This window comes from Nanorana parkeri, unplaced genomic scaffold, assembly GCF_000935625.1.
Source record: "Nanorana parkeri isolate BGI_ZX_2015 unplaced genomic scaffold, ASM93562v1 scaffold427, whole genome shotgun sequence".
Lineage (NCBI taxonomy): Eukaryota > Metazoa > Chordata > Amphibia > Anura > Dicroglossidae > Nanorana > Nanorana parkeri.
The window spans coordinates 657,870-670,536 of record NW_017306695.1 but is presented as its reverse complement, the minus strand read 5'-3'; the positions used below and the strand labels follow the sequence as shown (position 1 = coordinate 670,536).

The window sequence follows — 12,667 nt, the reverse complement described above, 5'->3', positions numbered from 1 at the left end:
AAAAAAAAACGACCATTGTTAGCACCCCTGTCAGTGTTACATTATTTGTCGCAAGCCTCTATTTGCCAATTTTGCTAGACAGCTTGTTCTGTTAAAATAAGTTGAAAAAACACTTACTGGCTGGATCCCCAGCTAAAAAAATTAAGGAAAAAAAAAGCCTAAAAAAAAGAAAACTAATGCAGCTACCACATATAAGAATTTGTATACTGCAATATATTATAGTTTTGCTTTTAGATTATAGTAGGGGTGCGGAAATTAACGATTAATCCGTCGATTAATCGTTAATTTCTTTGATCGATCAAAGTACCCACCTCTCTGCCGGAGATCCGGTGATGTCACCGGACTCCTCCCCCCCTCTCCGAGTGGCTGTCGGCTAACGAAGGGAAGGGGGGAGGAGTCAGGTGATGTAGTTGTCCGTGATGGGTAACGAAGGGAAGGAGGGAGGAGTCTGTTGACGTCGATGTCCGTGACGTCACCGGACTCCTCCCTCTTCCCTTCGTTACCTGCAGTGGCATAACATACGGGGATCAGACGGTGCCGCCGCTGCCTCGGCCGCCAGACAATGACAAGCGTGCGGGCCAGGCAGAGAAAACAACAAGCCAGAAATGCAGGCAAATACTGGGGCAGCACAGGGGCCTCAGCTGCGAGGACCCAGCAGCAGCCACCTGATACAGAGACCCGCCTCGATGGTCCCGGCCGCTGCCCCCCCACGCTGGTATGTTTTTTTTACATTGAGCCCTGCTACCCTGGTGAGGCCCCCTCAAAGCTCTGGTGAGACCCCCCTCTGTATGTGCCTTATAATTAAATCGAAATTAGTCGATTAAAAAAAATTCGATTAATCGAACAGGAACATTTTAATCATTACCAGCCCTAGATTATAGATATCCTATGTTTATTTTTTGTTCAAAATGTAAAGTTCTCTAGGAGCCAATTCATCACTGTATTTTACTCTTCTTTGGAAGCATTTATGCTATGGTTTTGATGCTTTCTACAGGTGGTATCAATTTCTATAGACTATGCTGGATTCAAAAAAGCACAATAAACAGCATGGAAGTCTATAGGTTGAACTCGACGGACATGTGTCTTTTTTCAACCTAACTATGTAAGTAAGTAAACGGTACTTTAGGTTTGAAAATAAAAAAGCATAATAAAAAAAGGTATTTAGAAGTTTGCATTTAGAAAAAGAGAAAACAATCTGCACTACAGTTGGTGTCTACCAACCATATGCACAAAAAACAGTAGCCATACAAACATGCAGTTATTTTGGATGCAATGAACAGAATCTATGCATAGAGTGAGGACACTCAAGATAACCAAGTTAATTAATAGACCCAATTACTAGCGACCAGAACAGAGAAAGGCAGTTTTTAAGCATAAGCAGTCTTTCGGGACCAATACTGCATTTGCAACAGCTACAATTCATAAGCAAACAAGAACACACATTTCTAAGCTCTGAACGTAATTGGCTGTAAAACACAACGCTCAGAGATGCGTGTATTACAACAATTCAAAGGACAATCACTCAAAACATTAACAGTATAGCAATTACTGAATTTGTATCGCTTTCTAACCAGACAAGGCTAATCATATATCTGTGCTTTAAGCATTTACTAACACACCTTACAATGTAGGGAGCTTGGAAAGTTTGGTATCTTTGTTATATATTTATTTTTAGTTTTCATGTGAAACATTGAAAAAAAGGCTTGCTGCAGTTCCCAGCAAGCACATCTTACATTAGTGTGAATGGTACAACAAGCATAAGCTGCTACAAATACCATGCCTCATGGAAAAAAAGGCATTAAAAAAGCATCTAAAACACATTAAAAACACACTGCTAAGCATGTACCATGTTCCCAGGATGCACTATGGGAAGAAGGCAAGCCGGCAGAGCCAATTATGTGGATGTTACTTTAACATGTACCATCTACCTAAACATTGTTGCTGACCAAATACACCCCTTCATGGAAATGGTATTCCCTGATGGCAGGGCAGGGCATGAGGGTTTAGCAAAAGTTCCATATCACAAGAAGTTATTCTTAAAACTGCTACAGGCAGACGTCATTCATGTGAAAGACTAGGTTAAAGACATATCCTTAACTACAACTCATTCTTCCTTCAACTTTGCTTTTAAAAAAAATCCCAGATTGGGAAAAAAACTTCTGTGCCATTGCCATCCCAAAAATTATTTTCATTTTAGGTGGGAATTTTTTTGAAACAAGAGTATGATTTTTACTTTATGCCTCTGTTGCCACGATCAACTGATTTAAGTATAGTGTCAAGCAGTAATCTCCTCCAGCAAGCCAGCCTACATGCCAAATGATAGGCTGACTTGGTAGGTAGGCCGAAAGAAAAAGAGGTTAAGTAATAATTCTGGTGTCTAATCAGCTTGCTCTCCTTGCCCCACCTCCCTCTGAACACCCCCCCCCCTTTGCCGCAGCAATTTCTGCCCATTACAGTGGCTCATTAAGCTTTAATTCCCCCCACAGTGCTTAGGCTGATATTTGTGTACTTTGTCCTCTATTTTGAAATGTGTCATTATCAGTATTGCATTTTCTCTTCATCTGGTCATCTGGAGTACCTATTAGTCACAAAGATAAATCATATGACAGCTGAAATTTAGCTCTAAGCACTGTCAAAACACTCTGTAAGCAAGCTGATTAGACACCAGATTACTTACCTATTTTTCTTACTGCCTACCTACCAAGTCAGCCTATATGTAGGCTGGCTTGCTGGAGGAGATTACTGCTTGACACTATACTCAAATCAGTTGATCGTGGCAACAGAGGCATAAAGTAAAAATCATACTCTTGTTTCAAAAAAATTCCCACCTAAATGAAAATATTTTTTTGGATGGCAATGGCACACAAGTTTTTTTTCCAAACAGAGCAGATCGCTCCCAATTAACAAAATGGCTCACATCTATGCAGGATCTGCTCGATTTTCTCAGTTTAGAAGAATGGTGCCGGCTTTATGCATAATGATAATTCCCACCTTTACAGGAGAGCAAGGCCTGTACTAAAAATGAAGTGTTATTGAACTGTATTACACTTTCTTCCTTCACAGAATGACATTAAACTGTAAATTAATATATTGATTGTTGGCAGTATTACAACTATCATATATTCTGCACTGCTTCACAGAGAACAATGAACAATTTGCATATAATGCAGAAACAGCTATTACAATGTGGGTTATTATTAAATGACAGTCCTACCTTCTGCAGTGCTGTACAAAGCTTTTACAATATTTGTGTAAAAGAAGCAGCACTCACAGGACTTGAGTTGAGAAAATAGCAACAGGTTTTCTAGAGACATTTTGATGGGGAGGGGACCAACATGCCTAATGTAACATTGCCTTAAGAAAGGTGAGCTACGGTCATCACAACATCAAATGGTACATCAACAATAAACCTACCCTACTTTTAGTGTTTTCAGTACACTAAGTCCGGATATATCTAACCTACACCATCAAGTAAAGATACAAAAAACCAGAGCGCCGCCACCATGTGTAGATTTATGAAAGAGTGCAAGAGCTATAAAAGTTATACTTACAGGTATAAGCAGAAGAACGCTTTTATGCACACAATCAGATTGTCACAACAGATATTTCAAGGAGGGAATTCACCCTGGTTACAAGCACAGCAAGCATCCATGTACTCCCTGACTTCTCTCACCGTTACCTTGGTTATCGCTTTTCAAGGGCACTCCCCCTTTCCTCAGAAATGTAACCAGCCCTCTCACAGACCCGGTCTTAAAGGGGTTCTAAACCCTCCGTTTTTTTTGCCTATATCTACTGCTAGCATGCAGTAGATATAGGCAAGAAGTGAGATTAAAAAAAAAACTGCTTAAAATCCTTTTAAACTTACCTCGTTATCGCCGCTCGTTCCCGCGCCGAGAATCAGGAACTGCTCGTACGGCCGCAAAAGATCTTGGGGCGGGCGCATGCGCAGTTCCTATTCTCGGCCGGGAGACGAGCAGAGACGCAAGGTAAGTCTATGGACGCGTGCACCGGCCTGCAGACACCGCTGGATCGGAGAGACAGAGCAGTCAGCGCTGGATCGGAGTGACGTCACACCGCTGGAGGGACAGATGAAAACATGGGGAAAGAAGAGGAAGATCGGAAAAAGAGACATCATTTAAGGTAAGTGCTAACATTTACATTGGGGGGAGGGAAACATTTTTTGCCTTTAATGTCACTTTAAGATCGCAAATCCGCCAATCGGACATCCACAAGAGAGATGTGGCATGCTCCAATTGGCTGGCCCATCAGCCCTTACTATGCTCACAGATTTCGCTCTACCCGCCCACAAACCCACGAGAAATCTGAAGGCATCTTCTGCCTATACCTGCAAGTACAACTTTTATAGCTCTTATAGGAATCCCTGATGAGGAGCACCCCCAGAGTCCTTAACGATTGAGAATTCAGCAGGAGATGGTATCACTACTACTACTACTTCTCAAACTACTTCTTTAAACACCATCAAGTAATTCAAAGTTAATGCTAACAGTGGATGCTGGCCCTATAGCAATAATTCTAGGGCCAACATTTACTGTCACAATTCATAAGGTTATTGTTAAAATTACACATTTGCCTGGAAAATTCAGCCTGGGCAAATAATCAGCAATGGCCTCTGGTCAAGAAAGAGTTAAACAATTAAGTATTAAGGTTAATTTATTAACTTTTATTTGTGGGAGGGGGCTATGGTCATATAAACTCCTCCTCTTTCCTGACATTGTGTGGGAAGTGTTTTGTCGCGACCCACCCATCCTATTTCTAATTTTAATTCCATCACCTATTCATTTGGTATGCCCCCTTATAGGCGTACCTAAACAACATGGCCATGGCCACACCTCAGGCCATATTAGCTTATCGGCACAACTCAGCTCATATTAGATAATCTGTTATATGGTATTTATATACCCGACCACAAACTGTATTAAAGTTGTTTGTTTGTGTCCCTATTTTTTTTAGGAGATCAAGGGGTTACTGAAACTCTGTATAGAAGTGGCAGTCACACCAGCACAAACTTCACCTTATAAAGATTTATATTAAAATACACGCATCACAAGTACAGGCAACTCATATTTCACGTATTATGAAAAAATGCCTAAGAGCAATTCAGTTAAATTGCAGATCTACGGATACAGATATATAGAGTTTATACACAAATTGCATTCTTCCTGTAAAAGTTGAACTTGGTTCTGCCCTTTCTTGCCCCTTTTCCCCAAGAAATGTGCAGACTCGTTGACCTATAGGAAGACTATTGTGGCTGCACATGGCATTTATATTTTTATTTTTTACTTTATTGTTGGGAGCTTTGGGGAAATATTAGGGGTTTAAACAGACCCCTGATATTTACCTTTTATTGTAGAAAAAGAGATTGAGGACACAGAGCCCTCCATCTCTTTTTCTGCAGCCCCAGTGAACAGAAATCCTCTATACTGAGTGTTCCTGTTCATTCATAACATGAGGACAGAGTATGATTACTATAAACACAATCATGAATAAACAGGAGGTGATGTTTGCTTGTACCCGCTCTCCTTCCTGACACGCCGTCACTGGAGGCTTGGCGGGGCGGCTGGTGTGGGAGTAGAGCTCAGCCTCCTGTAACAGCAATGATGGCTGTCTCCACCCACACCGGTCCACTCCTGCACAATACGAGCACCGTGGCATGGCGCATTGTCTTGTTGGAAGAAGCCATCTCCATTGGGATACACCATCAACATGATAGGATGAACTTGATCAGCAACGATACTTTGGTATGTTGTGCTATTCAGAAGTTGTTCCACACAAATTAAAGGGCCCAAATCATGCCAGGAAAACATGCCCCAAACCTTAACACTGCCCCCAGAGGGCTTGAAGGGTTGTACTCATGCATGTGGGGTGCATGCTTTCCTGTTGTTCCAGCCAAATTTATATATATATATATATACACATACATACATATATATATATATATATACACATACATACACTCTGCCCCTAAATTCTGTCCTGCAGAGGGAGTGTGCACATGACAAAAAAAATTGTCTGAATTTCTGACCCAAACAGTTATTTTTGAGCAGTTCTAAAAATAAAAAAAATGCTTTCAACAACTGTATATATTACCGACCAAAAACAAAAGACGTTTATTGTTGGGATTTACATACACTTTAGGAGAGGCTTAACTCCTCTTCAGCCATTTTTACTTATGTTCTGTAGAGGGAGCTAAAGTACACATTAAACACCTATCAACCTATTAGGAATCGTGCAACATTTGGGTAAAATGATTTGATGAGAACATCTACGACAATCTACTTTTATTGTGACATATAAAAAGAAAGGATCTGCACAATTAAAAAAAACCTTGCAATACAAGTGTTAAATATTTAACATTTTGAATATCAAACATGAATAAGAATTAGGCCATGTCTTAGTCTAGTCACGATGGATAGACATGTCTGCAGCTTAAAATTTTATTTAATATTTTTGGTATTCAAGGTCAAGTCATCCAATATTCTTCTCATGAAATGGTAATTGCGCTTCTGTCTTTCCTGTCCATTTAATGGAACCCACTGCAGTCACGTGTGTATGTAAGGCACATAAGTTGATATTTTTCTCTTTTGGGGGAAAAGTGGCTGATTTTGTGTATACATTTTATACAGGTCCTATGTAGACCACAGAAAACAACAATGTCAGAAACAAAATGTAAATGGTTTGTATTCATCTTTTTGCTTGAAAAGAATCTAATTTCACCTAGATATATATATTAGTAAATAATAATCAAAACAGCGTGCCCTTAGAATGCCAACTGGGAAGTATGTGCCCAGAACTTCCAGGCTGCATAATTAATATAGACATTTAAGTACAACAGATGCTAAAACGTTTTTTTGGATAGCGTGGAGAGGGATTAGACCACCTGTCAGGTTTTCATTGCTGTCTGTGTCCCCATTAGGGAGATTCACCATCTATCTGTCCTTATGACAATCATTGAAAGTGAAATAACCCCCCAAATTTTGGGTTATCAGAACAGGAATAGATTGGAAGATTTCCTATGACACTAGTTCTGGTGACCTTTCTGACCACCAGGGATTCCCTCTCTTTGGGTGGATGTGCTTTCACTTCTTGTTGTGGCTATTGGACAGGAAGTAAAGTTGTTATTATTATGCAATAGGGATATTCATTTAAGGGTGAAGAGTTTGGAGAAGACAGGAGAAGGGAACAATCTAGGACAACATAGCTGAACTGGAAAGTGAGCTCAATTGGAGATTTGTTTCCAAATCAGCTGTTATCCTAGATTGATCACTTCTCCTGCCTTCTCCAAACTCTTCACCCTTTTGTGAATAACCCTGTGTATTTTTTAGATCACTGACCATATAAAACATATACAGTTTAAAAGGTTAAAGTGTATGCAAACCCTAACTGTCAACTTTTCTTATGTGTTATCTTTCAGTCTGTTAAGCTTTATGTTAAGGCAAAACTTTTTTTTTTTTTAATTGTGGGAAAGTAAAAAGGGAAGGTTTAGACATTCTATATAAGTTTTTATTGCTAACAGTAAGATGCACCCCTCCAATTCTAATGAGTGACTATGATCTCCGAGACAGAAATGGGCAGTGCTGCATTTTTTATTTTTTGAGGTGAGGGGAAATCTTCCAATGGGGACAAACAATCTAAAATGAGAGTACTTTTCACTTTGGGGGAGACATCCTCTGATTAGTGTCTCAGGACTGAAAGTGAAGGAAAATTTCATCAGCTCAACACAGATGACCAAAAAAAGGGTTAAATGCTTGTTTTTGTCTAAGTAAAAAAAAAGTTACTCACCTGATCCTTCAAGTCAGCTTGCTCTTAGACCAGTCCTTTCCACCTCACTCCTCCTACTCTGCAGCGGTCTAAGGTCCTGTATATCATCATGTGCTATATACTGTGTATAGACGTGAGGACGCTGAGGAACATTTCAATGCTGCAGCGTAGGAGAAAGGTTTTCCGGCTCGGCAGTTTGGGTGAACATCTTTTAGCGCCTAGACAAAAACGAGCAGTTAACTCTTGCAGTGCCGGGGTAGCCCCGCGGCAAGGGTTAAGAACACTTTTGCCTAAAGTTCTTATTTAACCTTTCCTACTCAATCGAAATCTAAAACAAAAACAATGTTTTCGCTATACATATAGTTTATTATACATCAGTTCAATAAGTGAAAAAACAATTATTGATACTGTTAGAAAATTTTTTAGCTCCTTACTCCTGACGCTAGGCAAAAAACTGGAGACTTGTCAGCAAGTGAGGGGTTGGGCCACCAGCAGGGGCCGCCCCTAGGCTGTCTTGTCTTTTTGTTATGTGCCTAGCGTCCTACTCCTGCAGGTGGCGATATACCCTACCATTCAGGATCTATGATCTGTTGCCCTGTGTCCTTCAATGAACGGGAGAGAAATCCAGTGCGCTGATAACTTGTGCTGCACACAAGTGCCTCTGCTGCATTCCTACGAGTCGAGCTATGTACCCAATCTTCTGTGGAATACAGATCATTTCCATTTTCCCCTATATTGTGGACATGAGGCGAGAGCGAGGTGGTATGTAGTCCCAACAGACTTCCTGTCCAAAAGTGGCAGTACTACTCCTCAATAGAAACAGTACATTGAGTGAGCTTAAGCCCCCTTTCACATGAGTGGTCCAATTGGGTCTGCCTGTCAGTATTTCAGCTGGACCTGGTCCGTTTACACCCGGTTAGCCCCAGCCCCGGTAAAACAGACGGATCATTGATCCGTTTCGATGGACCGGATCGTGCTGGACACGGGGTGATCAGATGTAAATGTTGTTTACATCAGATTTTCCATAGACACACACGGGGCCTGACACTTTCAGTTTTTCTTGCGATGGAGAAAATAAACTGTATGGACACGGATGTCACAGCTGTGACATCCGATCGGTACATCTGTGATCAGGAGAGGATCTGTTGACGGATCCTCTCCTAACACACTCATGTGAAAGGGGCCTTACTATCCTATGGCTAGCAACAAGCTCCAACAGTGATGTAAAAGTTAGGTAACAAAGCCTGCTGAAGGTATGTGGAAGCATTCTGCAGCCATTGTTGTTCATGATTTCTCCAAACTGTGGTCAGAGTTGTAAAAGTTAGGTAACAAAGCCTGCTGAAGGTATATGGAAGCATTCTGCAGCAGCTTTTCTTCATGATTTCTCCAAACAATAGTCAGAGTTTGGTTGAGCAATGTGCCAGATTCAGATTTCTCTGCAGTAATCTCTCTCAGACTCCATGATAGGCCATAATAAAAGGTATACATCTTTTGCAGATGCTTTTCCAATAATAGTATAGAGCTTCAGAAAATGTTGGCTTTGATGCCACACTCCAAGCTGGCACATGTGTATCCATTTTCTGTGGTCATCCCATAGAGATAAAGTGCAGCACCAATTTTGGTATAGTCTGGAATCCATTGCTGGCAAACTGGTAGGAACGGAGGATCTTCTAATGGCAGAAAACAGTCTGTTTGAAATTGTAAACTATTTCTGCCCCATAATAGATGAAAAGGTCAGCTTTGCAAAGTAAAACAGTTCTGCTGAACAGCTACACAGGTAACACAGAAAAGGCCTCTGAGGTCGCTACAATGGGTCAGTCATTAACGGAGAAGAATCCATAAAGAAAGCATATCATCTTCATTTGTATTTTTATAGGTAGCCCTAATTGTGAGAAAGAGTACTGTGGGTGAGTAAAAACCAATGCAATCCATGAGAGGGATAGGAAGTAAGCAAGTGTTTCAATTTGCCAGTAACCACAAATGCCATGATGCAAGCTTTTGGTGGAGCTATACTTTAAGTGGCACACTGGCTGCTTATATTTCTGTGGGACACCAGACGTACAATCCTTCAGGGCTGGTTCACACCATCTGCATTCATGCTGCAATGGCTGTATTTTTCCAGCGTAGCCTGAACACAAGACAAGGCAATTTGCCTTGTCATGGATGGGCTCAGTTCACGCCAACGTGTTCTGTTGGAGTGTGCTTAAAAAGCACTTTTATTTTTTAACACACCACAGTGAGACACGTTATAGCCGAATTGCACCGCGGTGAGCCCATAGAACTGAATAAAATGTCACTTGTGACATTTCAATAAAGTTCTAATTAAAAAAAAAAGTTGTGTGGTTCAATTAAGCGCATCTGAGGACACGCAGTTGAGCATGGCTGCTGGTGTAAACAAACCCTGTATAGAACTGTCCAGTAGCCTAGAAAACCCATTGGCCACTGTATGAAGAGGCAGGAACTCCAGCAGAGAGATCCTGCCGCTGTGGTCTGAAGGGTTATTGTCTTTCTCAATTCAGAGAAACCGATTTTTAAGCCGCTCTTTAGATTTGCAGAGCCCTCACTCCTGAAAACAGCTGTTCTGGTATTCTCAAGGGATTTTCACATTGGCCTTTCAAAAGTTTTTGCCAGCAAGACGACAGACTTCATATACATGTAGGGAACCACATGAGATTTGTGCATCAAATAGACAGCCCATCTAACCAATTAATTCAAACGAGCAACTCTCTGACCTCTTAACACTGCACTATGAAGAAGTCTACTGTGCTGTGATCATATTTTGCGGTCAGCAGCAGGCACAATGATTTTACTTAAGATGAAATGAGCAAAGCAGTTTCCATAGCAACAATGATGTGGTACTCTGGTGGTTACAACGAAATTATATTATCAGTAATAAGGAAGCAGGTAAAAAAAAACTGCATTGGAACTCAGAAAGAGTGGGTAGCTAGCTGTGCCATATGCCCAGTTTAGATGTGTTTGTGAACAATAGGTACCATTAACACCCTCTTCACATTAATTTATTTTAGCGGAAAATAACAAAAAATCTTATCCCAAAAGGAAAAAAACATAACATCTCAAAACACAAAAACATTTCATGTCACTGAGCCATTATTTGCCAGCTATGCAGACTGTAAAATAAAGTTCTTAGGTTCACCTATGTCAAGGCCTGCATAAACTTCCAAACACCTCAGCAACATGCTGCAGTTACCCATTAGAAGTTTCAGTACTTAGCAAACGTTTTCTGAGCTGCTAAATGCATTCATCTCAGGCAGGACACATCAGTGCTTTGATTCTATGAGTCATTGTGCCCCTAACAAGGCTTATTAAGAGCGAGTGTGTAGCCAAATACACTACAGGGCTACTGCCATATCTTGGCATGGTTCCTGGTACACAACAACGACCTGGCACATACTTCACTTGCATTTCCCTCTTGTTCTGTGTCACTTTAAAACTCCAGCTGGCATCAGTCATTTGGAACCTAATCCCATTACCAGCCCACAAACACAGCTGAACAGGAGCAGATGTAAAAAGTGTTGGAAGAACAGTTTACTTCAACAATACAAATCACACCGGCACAAATAAACAGTAGAGAACATTCCCGCTGCTGCTCTAAGTGAATTGTCAACTCCTTATTAAAATAATCCATGTTTTAACCATTCCAAAAACAGCAATTATTACAACAGGTACATTTAGATCCATTTTCATTGTGCCATAAATAAGTACCCCTGTGAGGACAGAGTTAAAGCTCTGATTTTCAATAAATATTCACTGCAGTCAACAGGTTCTGCTCACTTGGAAGTGTGCCTTAAAAGACATGCATGGTCACAAGTAAGGCAATGTTGCTTTGCAGGCCATTTACAATATACTGATGCATTACAGCATACATTTTACTTTCAGACCTGGTGTGTAAAGTCTCAATCTAATTTCCAAAACTTACACACAGTTACCCTTTACACAGTACAGATCATTCACTCTGTGTATATTTTGTTGCACTGTTGTATTTAGTTACAGTTGCAAGTTAAAAGTCAGAACAGCTACTGGTGTTCAAATTCTAAGTCTCCACTAGTTGGCAGCAGAGAGTCAATATGTTGCAGCTTTGGCGATGAAAATACAGTAATACTGTTTAATGCAACTTCACTTATTTTTACATGGTAAAGCTCTTTCCAACTTGAGCATGAGTCTATATTACCTGAGTAATCAAACAAGCATACACCAGTTAAGAGTTGTTTTTACAGACTAATTATTGGTGACAATGGAGCAAAAACTCCTTTCAAAAGAACTTCTCCTTTTTGAGGTGATTTTTGCTTATATTTCCAAGGGAGCACTAGGTTCTGCAGAGATGTTAGTCACTCTATAACAAGGGTCTCAAAGTACCGGCCCGCGAGCAGCTACTATGTAGCCCGCAGCCAGCTGACAAGTCAGGTACGCTGTCATGGACTGCGTACCTGACTTGTGGGAGAAGCTACATAGTCTGCATCTGACGGATCCAGGGACCATGCCTCCCTGTGCCTCCTCCCGGCAAAAAGGTAAGCAGGAGCCGGTCTGTATTTTATATATGGGTGTGCGTTGTATTTTATATATGGGTGTATATTGTATATATATATATATATATATGGGTTGTATTATTTTATATGTGCAGGGGTAGTATTTTTATTTTTATGTGTAGGGGTGGGGGCAGGGGATTGTATAAAGGCTCCATTCACAAGGATTAGTAAGTTTAGGTGCAATTAGGGATCCCTGGGTCAGGAATTTGCCTTTTCCTGCAGCAGGAATGCCTAATCTGGAGTTTACAAACAACAGCTGTCACCAATTCAAGTTAATGATTAGGTGACAGCAGCTGCATGAAAACGCCTGCACACCGCATGTAATGGTATGTGATATGATTACA

General features: G+C 40.7%; 1 protein-coding gene across 4 annotated transcripts in view; it reads right to left on the bottom strand.

The window, feature by feature from the left end:
• CBLB (Cbl proto-oncogene B) overlaps positions 1-12,667 on the bottom strand; it is a 180,085-nt gene that overhangs the window by 38,087 nt on the left and 129,331 nt on the right. The gene's annotated exons all lie outside the window — the stretch shown is intronic.